The sequence below is a fragment of the Cetorhinus maximus genome, chromosome 1 (assembly GCF_964194155.1).
Source record: "Cetorhinus maximus chromosome 1, sCetMax3.hap1.1, whole genome shotgun sequence".
In the NCBI taxonomy this organism is placed as follows: domain Eukaryota; kingdom Metazoa; phylum Chordata; class Chondrichthyes; order Lamniformes; family Cetorhinidae; genus Cetorhinus; species Cetorhinus maximus.
The window spans coordinates 144,529,254-144,542,482 of NC_135879.1; the positions used below are offsets into that span (position 1 = coordinate 144,529,254).

The following is a 13,229-nucleotide window of genomic DNA, read 5'->3' on the forward strand; positions in this document are numbered from 1 at the left end:
AACCCATTCATAAGGAGCAGCAGTTCGTGTGAGCGCATTCTCACAAGGTGGGGGGGGGGGGGGGGGGGGGTATGCAAAAGAGAAAAAAAACATTTCCCTCCATATAAAACTTTCTTCAAAAAGCACATATGGCAACTTTCTGAGCAAGCCAGGCCTGGATGTGACTGTGCCCTGCGTGGATAAGAGTTTCGGAGGCCCAACCTTCACAGTCAGAAAGCAACAGGGCTCCAAGCGCTGACTGAAAGCTGCCGACTCTTATTCTGAAGCGACCACAGGGACTTCATTTCCTGACAGTTATTTACTTAGAGCAGATGATTAGGTTTTTGGAAGGATGGACTGCAACATTGAATCAATTACAAGCCGCCGTTCCTTGCGCCCATTAACAACCTGAGCCCAGCTCCAGTGTTAAATTGTACATGTTGCCACGGGTTGGAATTGGACTTTGTGGATTTTCCACTTTGAGCAAGGTAAGGGAAAGGAGGAGGAGGAGGGAGGAGGGGGGGGAGGGGGGGCGGGGGCGAGATCAATTTATTAAGGGGGGGGTGTGGGGGGCGAGATCTAGATTCATTAGGGGGGAGGTAGTTTGTTTTATCTCCTTGTGTAAAGCAAAGCGTTCCAGAGGAGGGACGGGGAACCCAGATTGGGACCAGAGCTGCCTTCGCCCAGCCTGGATGGACACAAACATCCAAACACTTGTAGAATTGTTCCGACTTTATTCTTTGAGAGCCTTGAGCTGGTTGTGTTCATATCGCCGACTGCTCTCAGAAGACTGTTGACTTTGGCAAGGAATGGTGTGTGAAAATTGTGCGTTTCTTTGACTTGGGTGCGCGTTTGAGTTTGGAAGTGAACTGCTTATCTGGGACTGTGGCATGTTTGTGCTGTGTTGCTGTGGGGTGGGGGAAGTGTTCCCTGGACCGTGTTGTGTCACGTTAGCCCGCCCGCTGCATTTTACTTGGACAGCCCTTTAAGCTGATGGCTCCATTGCGTAAATTCTGTAATGACAAACACATTGGCGCTCACTGTGGAAGCCATCGGGTGCCTGCGTCAGGGATTTAAGGAATTTCGAACGAAATAGAGGCTTTTTTTTTGGGAATACTCCGCTGTCCTGGGATCGAGGGTGGCGGAGGGAGAGATTTTGGGATTGTTCAGGAGCCCCTGCCATGCGGATGAATCACGTAAACAGGAAGGAAAGAAGAAGTGTGCCAGCAAAGTTAGACAGTCTGTGAAGCGAGGCGATACCGGGAGGTTTGTGTGAAACTATCGCTGGGGCGAGAAGGGAAAGTGGCATTGGGGCAATCGAGGTAAGAATCACAGTGCTTTATTTTAGTTCTGAGTCTCTTTGTTGATTTTCTATTCACCTCGCTCTTCATCACTTGGCTCTATTTCCACTTACAACCCACTCTCAACATATCTGACTATTTCTTTGAATCCTCTCCTTCATTCAACCCTTTATCCATGTCGATGGGAATGATCAATAAGCCCTGAGCTTTTCCCCGCAGTTAATTCAGTCCGAGTTGCCGTCTTTACCCCCACTCTCTCATCTATTCCCCTCTCTTTTTCCCCCTCACACGTCCTCTATCCTCTTCTCTCTCTCTCTATTTCTCCCTCCTCTCTCCCCCTCTCTGTAATACATCTGTCATCTATTATATGTTCCCCCACTCTTCCACTTCGGGACTTATCTTTAAAAAAACACAGCATCTGATTTCGGAGTTCCCCAGCTCCGCTTGCCCAGCTGCACGGTTCCCCTCTTCCTGTGTCCGAGATTCACGGTGCAATCTCTTCCCCCCCCCCCCCCCCACCACCACACACACACACACACACACACACCCCCTTCCCTTTCCTGTCATTCTCTCCCACATTGTGCCAGATTTTCGCACAGGAGATTGAAAAGCAGCAGACGGGCGAGCAAGCAGCCATTTGGCCCGGAGCTCTCAGTGCCTTTTCCCAGTGCCAAAACGCAGCGGGAGGATTGGAGGAACCGGGGCTGTGCTCGGTGGCACTGGAAGGGTTAACGGGAGCCAAGGCGATTAAAGAAACCGCGCAGAGAGCGGCTACCCGTGCTCTGTTGGTAGCTGGCACTTTAAGGGGCAGCATTATTTAGATATGTAAAGTCTGAAACAATGGAGCTTCTGTAAGACTATCTTGATAAAACAATTTCTCTCCCAGAGAAACCCTTTCTGTTTGTCTCAGTTTGATCCCTTTAGGCGACTGTTATAAACCATTATAACCTGGTTTTTTTTTAAAAACGATGGTGATCCTGTGGTCATGTAGTTTGATTCTGTGAGAAGAGTTCAATCCTTTATTAACCCCTGGCTGTGTTGAGTAAGATTTCTAACCGGGGTTCAAACCAGCCAGTGATGCAAGTCACTTTCTCAGAAGTTCGGACTGGGAGAGGAGAGTTGCTCCTTAACCTATTCAAGTTGCCAGCTCAAAGAAGCCCAGGAGGGGTTTCACTGAACAGACCCTTCCTTCATTTGTAACATGAGAGAGGTGCGCTTTGCCCAATCGCTCCTCTAAGTTTGTGAGGGATTGAATGTAGGATTTGGCGGTGGTTTTGGTTCTGCCCTTGTCACCCTGGAGTCTACACCCCTTTTTGATGGACTCCAGAAGCTGAACATTCAAGGGCGGTTCGCAGAATCTGATAAATAAGTACAGGGATTGTGTCAGACTTTTACTACAGTAAGCAGTGCAACCTTTCAGACTGAACTCAAATAGTCTCCAAAAGCACTCGGGGTTACACTCTGCACAGATAGTGTGAACCCTCTTTGCACAGGGCACCTCATGTCCCCGTGAACAGCCTCTGGCAGGCAAGATGCTAATGGCAGGGTGGGGGATCAATCTTTTCACTACAAATCACAAGCTGTGGGTTCCAAATCAGAAACCCCAACCTGTGCAGGCTTGAATTGCCTAAAGGTAGAACTGAGTGGCATCGACCCTATAGCTCTGCAAGATGCTTGTGGGCATGTTGTTATTATATTTCTCTGTAGCATGGATGAAATTAAACGTGTTTATCAAGTTTTTTCTTTGTCTTCTTCAAAGGGCACGTTGTTTGCAATGAAGAATATTGGATAAATAATTTAAATGCTGAATATATCACTTTCTGTTCAACTCACATCTTGCAACCATTAAAAGAGGTTTAAAAGTGTCACGGCAGCAAGACAAATGGCGGCCTCCCACAGATTAACACGCATGATGGGAAAACTGGTTGTATTTATTTTCGCCCATACTGATCAAAATATTTCAAGAACAGAATGTGTGTGCACATATATCCCTAACATAATAACGTACACCAGCTCGATCCCTCGCTGCGCATCTCACTTTCGCCTGCACAAGTAAATAGAATATAAATTTACATACATGTAAATAAAGCCCCATGCGTACACCTATCACTCCCCCTCTGGACCAGGGCAGAATTGCAGGTGGGATTGAACAATAAGTAACTCATTTGCGCCACTCTCGTTCCCTGCTGACTGCGAATAAATGGTAATAACTAGATTCCAGGAAGTGACATTTCCAGGGGGTAATCGAATTGACAAGGATTGTTTCCACTCATTGTTGTCTCTGTGATATCACAATGAGATTGTTACTCGTGTCTGCATCGAGGGAGCGATACACTCATGGGCTTCTATTTACAAAAACGGACACTAGTCATAGACTATCCACCTATAAGGATTCGGTGCCCTCAATGCTCTGGCGAGTTACAACAGACCAGTCAGAGAGGCAGAACAAAACTAACACTGACAATAAATGACATAATATTGACTGACAGATTACTGATATTACCTCGCTAGTGCAGCAATAGCTAGTTTGATAGACTACACATGTACACCCATTTACTCCACGCAGGTTATTGGGAAACACGAATAATATAAACTTCAATTACAATTAATGAAAATTTTAAAATCTGGCGTGCTTCACTGGGCTTTGCTTGAAAGGTGTTGAGAGAATTATATGTTCCCAGATGTATCAGAGAGCCATACTTTGGTTTGATGCAGTAATGCAAGCACTTCTATGGTAATCCCACAGCGCCAGGGTCTCCGAAAGTGTTGTGTTTGTAAACAACTCTGCTTATTTCATGTTTACCATTTTTAGTTAGCATTCATCTAAGGGACAGAGTATATCTTGAAACTAAAATAGCCGTTTCTACTTGCTCTCTGAGCCTGTGTTTTAAAGTGGGGAAATACTCCCACTTCTCCGAAGCTCGATGGCAAGAAAAGTTAATAATGGGAAAGTTAATAACACGAGCTCATGATTGAAATTTAGTTCAGAAATCTGACAGTTTGTTTTGTTTGATTGCTCGGTTTCTCAGAAATAATTTTAAAAATATATATCTTTGTTTGTTCGGCCTGGTTACTGGGATACCCACGGGCGAATCGCCTCTGTATTTGGAAAGCAACTGAACTTCCAAGAAAGGCTTGTTTTTTTTTCCACTTTCCTGTGCAATGGGTTCCCGTTATAAACCATCTGTTACAAAGGATGAGGATTTCTGTTTATTTGGTTTGGAAAAGCCAAAAAGATGTTAATCTGATTGGGTAAATAATCCAATAAATGATTAAACAGATTAATTAGAATTTTGTTCAAGGTACGTGCATTTGACTTATTGAGAAGGGGTGCTTTTTAATGTGCTGCCCTTCACATAATGTGGAGATTTTGCTTCTGGACTTGTATTTTTACTGGGCCGGAGTTATATAGATTTATTTGGCTAACATTGTAACACGTTGACGGGTTGTTTCCCCTTTCAGAGGCTAAACTGCAAATACAGTAGCATAGCCACGTTAGGAAAAAGTACAAAATTACAGTGTTGAAAGTAAATATATACAGCAAAATATACAGTTAGAGTAGGATGTTGTGTCTGTGCAAAGGACTTTTGTGCGTCTACTGCCTTTCTAAATGATAGGGTGGGGGTTGGTTTGTACCCTAACTGTTTAGACAACACCCTGCTGCATCCAGACTGCTGTTCAATGGAGACACAGCTCCCCCTCGTGGACAATCTCCCGCAGTGTGAAAATTTACACTTTCCACCGTTCCTTTTCCTGCTTTTCCAGCGAAGTTCTCAATGGGCTGCTTATCATTTTCTGGCAGAACGCAGTTTTAGCCAAAGGCGATATGAGGAAAAGCTGTTTTATGCAGCAGTGAGTGGTTAGGGTCTGGACTGCACCTCCTGAGAGAGTGATGGAGGCTTTCAAAAGAGAATTGGATAATTATCTAAATAGCGATAAAAAGATTGCAAGACTAGGGGGAAAGGGCACACAAATGGGGCTGGCTGAGTTGGTCCAGCAGAGATTCTGCACTGACACGATGAGGCGAATGGCCTGCTGCAGCGCTGGAACCATCTTATGAATTTGTAAGTTCATAGCAAGACAATCTATTTAAATGGTAATGCTATAATTGACATTATAGCAATATAATTAATATCAATAATACTATTTAAATGAATCTATTCATAAGTAAGTGAGCTAGTACTAAATTTGCAATAATTTGACTGAAAATGCAGCTGCAAAAGTGTTAAGAAATTGATTATCTAGCCTCAGTCCCAAACCCTCATATGTCGAGTCCTGGCTGGCAAAATTAAGGCACGTTTACTAAATGTATAGTAAAGAAAGTGCAATTTGGTTAAGCATATATTTCAAGATTTTTTCTGTGTAACAGTACAGAAGATACATTCAGTGCAGCCCAAACCAATTGAACAAATCTCCCATCACAACCTCCCACCCCCCAAATTCAAATCGACAATTCTGAATTCAGATTTTAGTTTTACAAAGCAGCATTTTGCCTGAGTTGAATAATTGCCTGCATTTACCTGCTTGGTTCTGCAACCTATCTGTGATTTTGATCACAGTTTTGTGACTGTGCTCTAAGATCAAAGTGAGAGAGGATGTAATGTTGTGGATGATGTGTATTCAAGGTCTGGGGACCTTATCTGCAAATGCTGTCTCCGGGGTGGGGGGGGGGTCAGTATACTGCCAGTTTACCAGATTTATTGTGTTAGACATTTTCCTCCCATTCACCAATCACCTGCTAAATAATTACAGATGATGTTATGCCAAGCAGGACCTAAACAGGAATGTACAGAATCCTAGTTGGTGGGAGGAGGGGGGTGGGGGAGCGGTAGGGGGAGTCGTAATTTTCCTGTAACCTGATGTATCACAGCAAGAAATCAAGGGAAGAGGATGAGATGAAACTCATACCCCACCTGACACTAAGGAGAGGGACACATTTGTCAGTATTCTAGTGAAATAGAAACACACCTTCAAAGGTTATAAATTTTGCTAGATATCCCTAATATCTCCTTATGTGCCTTGGTGTCAAATTTTGTTTGTTAATGCTGTTGTGAGTTCCTTGGGACGTTTTACAATGTGAAAGGTGCTAGGTAAATGCAAGTTGTTGTTGCTTCATAGTATATTGTTTGAATAGTTGAAAGTTGGCACAATCTACTCATTTTTAATGTATTTGAATTTCTACTCTATGCCCCTAATCTCCCCCATCCTATATACTCTTATTATAGTATAATTATAGGAATTAACCATGGAGCAATAGAGGTTAGATACCTCTCTACAGCAAGCACAGTGGTCATCAGAATTTTACCATTGCAGGACATTTCTGGTGTGCTGTATGTGTAATGAAAACGGAAACTGATTCTTTATTAAACAAGTGTCACGATCCTTGACCGGACACCCGAGCTTTTTGGTATGATTCCTGTTAGGGACCAGTAACTTTTTGTTTAAAGTAGGCAAAGTTTGAGATTTAAGACACTTGTTTAGAAAATAAAGCCACAGGATTCTACAGGTTTTGAACAAACAAAAATAAACTTCACTATACAAGGTCAGAAAGATAAAACAATTTACAATATCTACCTTACACTCTATCATTCATGGTTAATATGAGGTACATGTGAATTAACAGGAAAACTGTGGTTGAACACACCACACTGCAAAATAAGTGGGAGATGCGTCCATGGATTTCTCAACAATCCACCCAGATGTCAGTAAACATTGTGAGTCAACCAATCTCACTAAAACTCTGTCTATCTCACGAGGGAATCCAGTCTTCACCTTTGAAGATCTTGCCTTGGAATTCTCTCCAAAAGTCACTCCAACTCAGATGGCCTCAATGATGGCTCACCTCACAAGGTTTCAATCTTATTTTCCTAGATTCCGTTCCCTTGGATTCCCAAGCATGCACTCAAGCACAAATTCATAAGCACAACTTCAGCTCTTTGGCTGCACCGAGCAGAATACTTCTGCCCCAAAGGGCTTTGCCTCAATGGCCCCAGCATGGAGTCATCAACATTCTACTGCCTTCTTCAATCTCCAGGGCTCCTTCTAAGCCCTCTTCAATTGCTAGGGCTTTTCCTGAGCCACTTAAAGTCTGCCGACTGTCGCCCTTATTCTGTTTGGAGCCTCTTTCACTGCGCCTCTTTCTTAGCTGGGGCGTGAATGAGTACATGCATTGCATTAACTAATGCCTGTGAATGTGATTGAAAGCTGATACAAGCTGTGGTAAAACTTTGGCAATTTTCGGATCTACTTGCATTTTTCCAGTCTTTCGTGGGATGTGGGTATCGCTGGCTCATCCAGCATTTATTGCCTAACCCTAATTGCCCTTGACCAGGTGCTGGTGAGCCACTGCCTTGAATTACTACAATCCATGTGTGGTAGGTACAACCATAGTGCTGTTAGGAGGGAAGTTCCAGGTTCTTGACCCAGTGAGAGTGAAGGAACAGTGATATAGTTGCAAATCAGGATGGTGAATGGCTTGGAGGGGAACTTCTTGGTGGTGGTATTCCCGTGCATCTGCTGCCTTCTAGGTGGCAGAGGTTGCAGGTTTAGAAGGTGCTGTCTAAGGAGTCTTGGTGAGTTGTTGCAGTGCATCTTGCAGATGGTACACACTGCTGCTACTGTGCATCGGTGGTGAAAGGAGTGAATATTGAAGGTGATGGATGGGGTGCCAATCAAGTGGACTGCTTTGTCCTGGATGGTGTTGAACTTTTTGAGTGTCGTTGGAGCTGGATTAATCTAACAAATGGAGAGTATTCCATCACACTCCTGACTTGTGCCTCATAGATAGTGGACAGGCTTTGGGGAGTCAGAATCACAATTGTTACAATGCAGAAGGATACCCTTTGGCCCATTGTGTCCATACAGGTTCTCTGAATGAGCAACTCATTTAGTGCCATTCCCCTGCCTCTCCCTGTAACCCTGTACATTCTTCCTTTTTAGATAACAGTCTAATTCCCTCAATGGTTCAGTTGAACCTGCATCCACCACACTCTCAGGCAGTGCATTCCAGATCCTAACCACTAGCTGCGTGATTTTTCCCCTATCACTTTTGCTTTTTTTACTAATTACTTTAAATCTGTGCCCTCTCATTCTTGATCCTTTCATGACTGGGAACAGTTTCTCCCTATCTACTCTGTCCAGACCCCTCATGATTTTGAATACCGCCATCAAATCTCCTCTCACTTTCTCTCCTCCAAGGGAAACAGTCCCAACTTTTCCAATCTATCTTCATAACTGAAGTTCCTTATCTCTGGAACCATTCTTGTGAAACCTTTCTGCACCCTCTCTAGTGCCTTCATATCCTTCCTAAAGTGTGGCACCCAGAACTGGACACAATACTCTAGCTGAGGCCAAGCTGGTGACTTATACAAATTCAATATAACCTCCTTTTTCTTGTACTCAGTGCCCCTATTAATCAAGCCTAGGATATTGTATGCTTTATTAACCACGCTCTCAACCTGTCTGCCACCACCATTCACACATACACCCATGTCCCTCTGCTCCTGCACCCCCTTTAGAGTTGTACCCTTTATTTTATATTGTCTCTCCATGTTCTTCCCACAAAAATGAATCACTTCATATTTCTCTGCATTGCACTTCATCTGCCACCCAGTCCATCAACTTGTATATGTTCTTTTGAAGTTCTACACTATCCTCCTCACAGTTCACAATACTTCCAAGTTTTGTATCATCCGCAAACTTTGAAATTTTGCCCAGTACACTGAGATCTAGAGAGTTACTAGATTACTCAATGCTCAACAGTGTTTGCTGAGTCTATTCCCTGAATTGTTTCTGTCTGCATTCATTACCACAGATGTAATCGCTACAATGGCTTTCTCAATCCAGTAGGAGATGGGGTTTTGGAGAGGGAGGTTGGGTCGAGAGGGGGTGGATGGGGTTGGAGATTGGGTGGGCAGTATCCTTCTCACCGACCACACCAAGGTCTTCCTCTCCTAAAGATCGCCTGGCTGAGCCTGGGGAAACTCGCCCTTTGTAGGAAGCTGCTGTGAATGGAGGTCAAGCCTGGAACCTGAACTTTACAAATGTAAGTCCTATTCTTCCCTTTTCCGTTGTTCTTGAGTCTCTTACTCTTCAAGCAATACTTTCAGAGTATTACACTCTAATATGTCACAACTAATAGAGGAGATTGTATTTTCCGGTCATAGTATAATTGAGAGCTATTACCTTACTGGAGCTTTCAGATCCAGGCTATCAGTCAATCAAAACAATTAAATAAAACTCAAAACATGTATCTATGATATCTTTAATTTAATTTATGGGTATTACTGTAGCACAATCAAAGCGGAAATACAGATCAGTGAAATTGCTTTAGGGAACCAATTTTTAATGCTATTATTGAGTGATGTGTTGCATCCTTTAACAGGGAGTATGGGTTGGTATTTGATTCTTGAGGTTTTAACTAAATGCGTTCAGCAATTATCAGTACAATAAAATGAAATACTTCCTAAAGTCCATTTGTTTGTTCAAGGATTGTAATGATTGACAGTTTCCTATCCTCTCCCCTCTTATCAAATGCTGCTTCATTTTCAGACCTTATTTTGCCTTTCCGCTAAAAGATTATAGTGGGGTCACCATTCTTCAAATAAAGGAACCTATTGTGCTACACACAGGATAGCATTGAATGAGATAATAGGAACTGTGTAAGATAAAACAACAAATTTACCAAATGTTCCAGTACAAGATGATCACTTTGTAAGCATTGATAGTTGAATTTCTGTGGACTGGTAACTTTGTGGGATAATGTTAAATTGTAATTGATTCTCTTTTACAAGTCTCCATATGCACAAACAGGTCCCCTGGACACAGATATACTCTTTCATCTCTGCACAATCATTCACACATGTTTCATGCACATATACATATCTCTACATCTACGCATGCACAGAATATGTAAGTGTTTACATACAGTACTTAGCGGGGTGTTCGGGCTGATGGTTCCTCATACAAGAAGGTCTGATGGAGCAAGAACCAGTAGCAATCACAGAGTGCATTATTGGATTGAAGCTAGATGCCGGAATGACCAGTCAAAAAGTAGCTAGTACTGGTGCATCCAGTATTTGAATGTTGCATGTGAATTATAATTGAAAATCCTGGTGTGCTTTGGCTAAACTCAATGCAACTATTGTTTCAGGTGGCCATCAATGGTGATATTTTTGACTGTTATTTAATAGGAGTTCCAGCTCTGGGGAACTTGTCCAAAAAGAACCAAATTACTAAAATGTTGATGTTGTATTCTAATTAACTGATTAGCAGTCTGAATACAAGCTGAATATATTACATGTCCTAATTAGCCCTATTTTTTCCATAAACATAATATATCAGACTTGGTCTACTATTTATTTTGAAGAATGATATAAACTGAGGGCTCCCAGATTTCTTCACAAAATCAAATAAGTAATTCCTTTCTATTTCACACACTTTAGTTTGTGATGAAGACCATGCAAGATAAAAGATAATAACTGTATTTTACATTAAAGTCAGGTTTACAAAATTAATGGAGTTTTCAAAATGGGTGTCAGCTTGCATGTCTCACATACAGGAAATGACACCATTGAGTTCGCGATCAGCTCACTATGTCATAACTAAAACACCCTGTGCTTTCCAATTGGAATAGTTTTCTGCTTAAACTGGATGTAAATTAAGAACTGCAACTTTAGAAGAATAATTCAGAGTGAGCTCCTACCATAATTCTGCTCTGAAGAATGACTGAGGTGAGGGGGAATTTCTTCATTCAGAGAGTGCTGAATCTTTGGAATTCTCGACTGGGGGTGGAGAGGGTTGTGGAAGCTCAATCATTGAGCACCTTCAAAACAAAAACCAATAGATTTCTGGATGCTGATGACATTAAGGGTTATGGGGGTAGTGGGAAAAAATGGCATAGAAGAAGATGATCTGTTTGAATGGTGAAGCAGGCTGAATGGCCTACTCCTCTATGTTACATCCTGAAAATTTCTGCTGGCTGTGAGAGCTGCAAGTGAGAAGCTCCATGCAATGGAATGGCAGCTTTTATCATCTTCAGGCTCCTTTGTAATCTGCTCAACCTCCATTTGATTTGCTGCAGATCAACCCAGGGTTATTAAGGTTGCAGTTAAGTACATTTACTCTCACTGTCTATTCATTTGCACTTCACACTGATACAGCAAGTCCTTGCTTAAGATGTGTAGTGTGTTCCTGAAAAGCGCAACTTTAAATGAAACAATGTTTAATGCATTAGATTTTCCCATTATAACCAATGTAAAAGCTGTCGTTGTGTTCAGTTGGACCTTTCTCATCAGTAAAAACATTAAAACATTATACCCTGTAAGTTCAAATACTTGACATTGCTAAATTCCCATATTTGTAAATGAAATAACTTTCAAAATAAATAAAAAATGAAATATGCTGACTCTTTCTACTCACCTCTGGCACGCTGACTCTCCGGCTCACTGTCTGCCTGGCTTGCTGCCTTTTCTGCTCCCCAACCCTTCCACTTGCTGCTTCTCCCGCTGCCCAGCACTCCAGCTTGCTGCTTCTCCCGCTGCCCAACCCTTCCACTTTCTGCTTCTCCCGCTGCCCAGCACTCCAGCTTGCTGCCTCTCCCGCTGCCCAGCACTCCAGATTGCTGCCTCTCCCGCTGCCCAGCACTCCAGCTTGCTGCTTCTCCCGCTGCCCAGCACTCCAGCTTGCTGCCTCTCCCACTGCCCAGCACTCCAGCTTGCTGCTTCTCCCGCTGCCCAGCACTCCAGATTGCTGCCTCTCCCACTGCCCAGCACTCCAGCTTGCTGCCTTTCACACTGCCCAGCACTCCAGCTTGCTGCCTCTCCCACTGCCCAGCACTCCAGCTTGCTGCTTCTCCCACTGCCCAGCACTCCAGCTTGCTGCCTCTCCCGCTGCCCAGCACTCCAGCTTGCTGCCTCTCCCGCTGCCCAGCACTCCAGCTTGCTGCCTCTCCCGCTGCCCAGCACTCCAGCTTGCTGCCTCTCCCACTGCCCAGCACTCCAGCTTGCTGCCTCTCCCACTGCCCAGCACTCCAGCTTGCTGCCTGTCCTGCTCTCTGATCCTCTGGCTCGATGTTTTTCCCACTCCCTGACCCTCCTGGTTGCCGCCAATCGTGCTCGCTGTACCTCCCTCTTGCTGACCCGCCCCCTTGTCGACCCTCCCTGTCGCCAAACCTTTCACCTTCTTGCTGACCTGCCCTCTCACTGACCCTCCTGCCTCCTCGTTGACCGTCCCTTTCACTGACCCTCCTGCGTCCTTGGTGAAATTGAAATCACTAGGGAAACGGTACTGAGAAAATTGATGCAGCTGCAGGCTGACAAATCTTCTGATCCCGATGGACTACATCCGAGGGTCTTAAAAGAGGTGGCTGATGAGGTAGTTGATGCGCTGGTGTTAATTTTCCAAAAATTCGCTAGATTCTAGAAAGGTTCCATCAGATTGGAAAGTAGCAAATATAACCCCTCTATTCAAGAAGGGAGGGAGGCAGAAAACAAGGAACCATAGGCCAGTTAGCTTGATGTCTGTCATGGGGAAGTTATTAGAATCGATCATTAAGGAGGTTATAGCTGGGCAGTTAGAAGAGCTCAAAGCAATTGGGAAGAGTCAGTATGGTTTTGTGAAAGGAAAATCATGTTTAACCAATTTATTGGAGTTTTTTGAAGGAGTAACATGCGCAGTGATAAAGGGGAGCCTGTAGACGTGCTGCCCTTGGATTTCCAGAAGGCATTTGATAAAGATTATTACAGAAAATAAAAGTGCATGGTGTAGGGGGTAACATATTAGCATGGATAGAAGATTGGCTGGCTGGCAAAAAGCAGAGAGTATGCATAAATGGGTCTTTTTCTGATTGGCGGAATGTGACGAGTGGCGTCCCACAGGAGTTTGTACAGGGGACTCAACTTTTTACGATTTACATCAGTGACTTAGATAAGGGGAGTGAAGGCATGGTAG

The 13,229-nt window shown here is 43.6% G+C and overlaps 1 protein-coding gene across 2 annotated transcripts in view; it reads left to right on the forward strand.

Annotated features, from left to right (window-relative positions):
- Positions 1-330: 330 nt before the first annotated feature.
- The window catches only part of pdgfra (platelet-derived growth factor receptor, alpha polypeptide), a 59,715-nt gene continuing 46,816 nt past the window's right edge, over positions 331-13,229 (forward strand). The window contains exon 1 of one of the 2 annotated variants that reach the window (XM_078547924.1): positions 331-467. The gene's annotated coding sequence lies outside the window, so the exon portion shown is untranslated. Of the gene's footprint in view, positions 468-628; positions 1,302-13,229 lie in introns of those variants that run through there. The other variant, XM_078547918.1, reaches the window with a different exon arrangement.